Source organism: Aegilops tauschii, chromosome 5 (assembly GCF_002575655.3).
Source record: "Aegilops tauschii subsp. strangulata cultivar AL8/78 chromosome 5, Aet v6.0, whole genome shotgun sequence".
Lineage (NCBI taxonomy): Eukaryota > Viridiplantae > Streptophyta > Magnoliopsida > Poales > Poaceae > Aegilops > Aegilops tauschii.
The window spans coordinates 551,336,380-551,342,379 of NC_053039.3; positions in this window are offsets into that span (position 1 = coordinate 551,336,380).

The window sequence follows — 6,000 nt, forward strand, 5'->3', positions numbered from 1 at the left end:
TCATAATTCTGTGTTTTGCGAGTCTTGTCAATTAGGCAAACATGTGCGTCTTCCCTTTAGTTCCTCTAGTTCTTGTAGCACTTATCCCTTTGAATTAATACATTGTGATTTATGGACCTCTCCCATTGCAAGTGTTTCGGGTTTTAAATACTACCTTGTTATCCTAGATGATTTCACCCACTTTGTCTGGACTTTTCCTCTACGCAACAAATCCGAGGTCCATTCTCTTTTCCTTCATTTTCAACGCTATGTGTCTGTTCACTTCTTCCTCCCAATTCGCTTTATCCAATGTGACAATGGTCGCGAGTTTGATAACATTAAAAATCGTACTTTCTTCTTACAACATGGCATCCTTCTTAGGTTCTCATGTCCCTACACCTCCCCTCAAAATGGTAAAGCAGAACGCTCTCTTCGCACCCTCAATGATATAGTTCGCACTCTCCTCATTCAATCATCTATGCCTCCCAAGTTTTGGGCTGAAGCCCTACACATGGCCACCTTCCTTCTAAATATTCGACCTTCTAAAACTAAACCCAACACTACTCCCTATTATTCCCTCTTTCTTTCCCACCCCGACTACTCCGCGGTTCGTGTTTTCGGCTGTCTCTGTTTTCCCAATGCCTACGCCACTTCTGCAAATAAATTGTCACCGCGCTCTATCCCATGTGCTTTTCTCGGCTTCTCTGACGAGCACAAAGGCCATCGCTGTCTCGACCTTCACACCGGACACGTTCATGTCTCTCGTCATGTCACGTTTGCTGAGCACATTTTTCCTTTCTCACAACGCACTACTACACCATCCAACACCCCTAGCTCCGCAAACACCCCCTCTCCCCGTCCTTTCCAACTATATACTCCCCTACCTGCCGAACACAACTTATCACCACCACCATTAACACCCACCATAGCCAATCCCAACCATACACTCACCCCACCCGAGACGTCCCCAACACCCCTGACCCCTGCTCCCTCCCCAACACCCAGCCCTGCTCCCACTCCACCACCCAACCCTACTCCTTCGTCCGACTCTTCCGCTGCGCCGAACTCACCAATACCCACCTTACCCCCTCGTGCTATTCCTACAGCAGCCCCGATTAATGATCATCGCATGCGTACTAGGGCCAAATCAGGATTTCATCAACCCCAAGACCGCCTAAACCTTCATACCTCCATATCTCTCACTTGTCTTCCAAAGAATTACAAAACTGCTCTACTTGATCCCAATTGGGTCGCTGCCATGCAAGAAGAATATAATGCTTTACTTCAAAACAACACCTGGCAACTTGTTCCTCGTCCTCCCAATACCAATATTGTTTCTGGCAAATGGATTTTTCGCCAAAAGTTCCACTCCGATGGGAGCCTCTCACGATATAAAGCCAGGTGGGTTTGTCGTGGCTTTTCTCAGCAACAAGGAATTGATTACGAAGAAACCTTCTCTCCTGTTGTTAAACCTAGCACCATTCGCACCGTTCTTAGTGTTGATGTCTCCTCTTCATGGCCCATTCACCAACTTGATGTTAAAAATGCTTTCCTCCATGGTTCCCTTCAAGAAACTGTCTACTGCCAGCAACCTCTGGGTTTTGAAAATCCATCCTTTCCAACTCATGTATGTCTTCTTCAGAAATCTCTCTACGGTCTTAAACAGGCCCCACGAGCTTGGTTTCAACGCTTCTCCTCCTTCATTCAAACAATAGGCTTCACTCCATCTCTCTCCGACACCTCTCTTTTTGTGTATCATCAAACTTCTGACACTGCCTATTTACTTCTCTATGTAGATGATATCATTCTTACCGCCTCCTCTCAAAAGTTCTTAGATCATATTGTCTCTCTTCTTAGATCTGAATTTTCTATGACTGACCTAGGACTCCATCATTTCTTAGGCATTGTTGTTGTTCGAGATTCCACCAGCCTTTTTCTTTCCCAACGCCAGTATATTCTTGATCTTCTTAATCGTGCTGGTATGCTTGACTGTCAATCATCTCGCACTCCTGTCGATACTAGTTTTAAACTTTCGGCTACCGGTGAACCCTTTTCCGATCCTACTCTCTATCGTAGCCTAACAGGTGCTCTCCAATATCTCACCATTACTTGTCCTGAAATCTCTTTTGCTGTTCAACAAGCATGTCTCTATATGCATGATCCCCGGGTTCCTCACTATAATCATGTTAAACGCATTCTTCGGTATTTAAAAGGAACTCTCAATCATGGTCTCCACCTCAATAATTCTTCTCCAAACTCGCTTACCGCATACTCTGATGCAGACTGGGCTGGTTGTCCTGACACTCGAAGGTCCACTTCCGGTTTTTGTGTTTTTCTTGGTAACAATTTGATTTCTTGGTCTTCGAAAAGACAGGTTACAGTCTCACGTTCGTCGGCCGAGGCTGAGTATCGCGCTGTGGCACATGCCGTTGCAGATACAATCTGGATTCGGCAGTTACTCTCCGAGCTACACAGGCCTATTGAGCAGGCCACTATTGTCTACTGTGACAACATATCAGCAGTCTACATGACCAGCAATCCAGTTCAACACCGACGCACAAAGCATATTGAGATTGATATTCATTTTGTTCATGAAAAGGTTGCTCTTGGTCAGGTTCGGGTGCTTCATGTTCCCTCTACGGCTCAGTTTGCTGACATTTTCACCAAGGCACTGCCTACTAAGCCGTTTCAAGATATCTGTTTCAGTCTCAACGTCGTCGAGCCTGCCGTTGATACTGCGGGGGGATGTTAGAGTAGTCATTATGGTATACGACTTCTAGTCCAAGTCAGTTTTGTACCCCTACCCCAAGTCGGTTTGTACCCTCTTATATACTCTTGTATGCCGCACCAAATCATCAATAAGCAACAATTTTATTCAGCTTTCAGAGCTCTGCCTAGACTCGTGCATCTCCATGGGTTGAAGTCTCCATCAACGTGGATGTACGATAGCGCCACCTATCGGAACCATGCCAAAAATCACCGTGCCTTCATTGTGTGTGATCTTCCGATCTCTACCTCCCTTTACTTTCTTGCACTTGCATGTTGTTCATATGCCACTGCTCAATCTCTAGATATGCATGTGTAGGAAGTATTGGTTGCCTAAATTCCAAGAAAACTGAAAACTGCACCTTTGCCTTGTTAAGTGTCTATTCACCGCCCCCACCCCTCTAGACCTATCTTCTCGATCTTTGAAAAATCTCATGCGGCTTATGGAGACAATAGTATGTACAATGAAACATGATATTAGAACTAAGCCACGTTGGTTCTGCTTAGCTTACCTCAAGGATGAAACATTAGTCAATGTGCTTTATTTACCATGAACTTTGTAAATAGTAATAATAAGTTTTGTGTTGGCTAAGTGCATCATCTTGATGCAGAGGTCAGAATTTCAATAAAATTCTTCCTAATAAAGAAAAGGCTCATGAATTCATTATTTGTTTAAAGGTCACATATATAGCCTCCAACCTACCAGAGGAGTAGAGGACCAAGATCGTAACGAACGGATGCTTAGATATTAGCCTACCGGAGGACCCATAAGTTCATGTAAATGCTACCATCCAAGCCCATAAAATCTCACTGTAATACCAAAAAATTTGTGGTAGGCTAGAGCTCAAACCCATAAGATCTCGCAACCGTGTCCACAGCTAGTTCTTTGGTGATACTCCAGTCCTTCAGATCTCTCTTTATGGACTCCTCCCATGTCAAGTTCGGTCTACCCCGACCTCTTTTGACATTAGCAACACGTTTTAGCCATCCGCTATGCACTAGAGCTTCTGAAGGCCTGCACTGAATATGCCCAAACCATCTCAGATGATGTTGGGCAAGCTTCTCTTCACATGGGGGAGTGGGAGAAGAGAACTTTCGTGGTCCCTAAATCAAAACAAGTTGCTTCAAATAAAAATAGTGGATATAATATCTTAATATCTTCTATCAGCGTTGGAAAAAGATATTATGTAGTAATGGCAAAAATTAATATTTGAACTTTCAAACCCTAAAGTCACGTGCATTTGCCCTTGGATTTAATACTGGTTTGTAATGTTCTTTTGCTAAGTATTGCAGTGATGTTTTTGCTCAAGGAGTTACTAGTATGTACAATGCAACATGCCCCTTGAATCAGACAATGTTTGCTCTACTTAACTTCTCAAGGATGAAACATTAATGTCATACTTTATTTCCATGAACTTTGTAACAGTAATAATAAGTTCTATGTGGGATAGGGCATCGTCTAATATGGAGGTCCAAAGGTTAATAAACATTCTTCTCACAAACAAAGGGGTCACATATACGCTAGTCAATTCTGTGGATCATTCGACCTAAAACCAATGGCCAGATGGGTTTCTTCTTCCTCGAAATGGTTCATCTCCTCGGACTCGATTTTCTTCCTTGATGTGGGTTTTTTTATCACCCTTCTCCTCTCTTCCCATTCCTTTGGCACCTCTTGTTCCGCCTCCGACAATACCACATTTGAGCCCTTACAGGAATGTTGAGGCAATCTATGGCATTGCAGTCTAGAGCTTGGACGATGTTCAGTCCGAGAGGGAGTTAGAACAGTATGCCCCCCACCCACCCCTGTCCAAACCTCTAACATTCTTGGCCTATGATGCTCAGCCACCCATGTAACCGCCGACTCTGGCTTGCTCCAGGTTTGGCCTTGCTGCCGACCCCACGCCTCGCTACCGCTTGCCGTGATGTCCCCTTCTTTGGCCTCGTTCCTTGTCTCTCTTCTACACAAAATAGACTGACGGAATTCTAAATTTTAGGCAACCTAGAATTAGCAAAACCAAAAAAATAAATGCCTTAAGGAATTCATTGCTTGTTTACAGCTATTATATCCTCTGACCCACTGAAGGTCCAAGCTCGTAATTAAGAGATGCCTAAGTAATGACCTACCGGGGGATGTATGGCTTCATATCCATCCTACCACTAAAGTCTTTATAAAGGGCAAGCTAGGCAGGCACCGCTAACCAAAAGATGAATAGCATGTTGTTCGTTTTACTTCTTTGCCTTAGAATTATCCAATCTTATTTGTGCGTTGCTTCTCGTGTCCGCACAATAGGGATCCAAATATGATAGTGTGGGCAAGGAAGGCACCGGGAATAACTCCTCCTTTGATTGCATTTTACTCTGCTGCCTAAGCTATCCTCCACTCATGAAGTGTCACCCCTCCCGGTTCCGGTCGGTTTGTATGCCATGCTCTCGGCTTCACCTTCTCTTGCTTGACCGGGATGGAACAGTGATCATAGGAGATTGGTTGGTCTAGGCAAGGATACGAAAAAGAGAGGATATAAATAGGAGGCAGTGTGTTCACTCAATGGTTCACCAGAAGTAACACTGATGAGGACATCGCCAGCTACCACCTCAGCAAAATTTTACTTCTACGGTGATTGATCCTCTGTTTGCTGGTCTGGTCACATCCATGACATGGATTGCGGGTGCTAGCTGTTTGGAAACGTTGCATGGAAAACAAAAAAAATTCTACGCACATGCAAGATCTATCAAGGAGATGCATAGCAACAAGAGGGGAGAGTGTGTCTATGTACCCTCATAGATCGTAAGCGGAAGCGTTTAGTAACGCGGTTGATGTAGTCGAACTTCTTCGCGATCCAACTGATCGAATACCGAACATACGGCACCTCCACGTTCAGCACACTTTCAGCTCAGTGACGTCCTCCGCCTTCTTGATCCAGCAAGACGGCGAGGTAGTGGATGAGTTCCGGCAGCACGACGGTGTGGTGACGGTGATGGTGAAGCTATCTCCGCAGGGCTTCGCCTAAGCACTACGAAAATATGACCGAGGGTGTAAACGGTGGAGGGGGCGCCGCACACGGCTAAGCAATTGTCGTCGTTGTACCAGGCGCCTTCCTCCCACATATATATAGGTGGGGGGAGAGGGGAGAGGCCAAGGGGCGCCCCAAGTAGGGCCGAGTCCCCCCCTTCCTTTCTCCCACTTGGCCGGCTACCATAGGGGAGGGCCCCAGCCCCTTGTGGGCTGGTGTGCTCCCCTCTAATGGCCCAATGGCC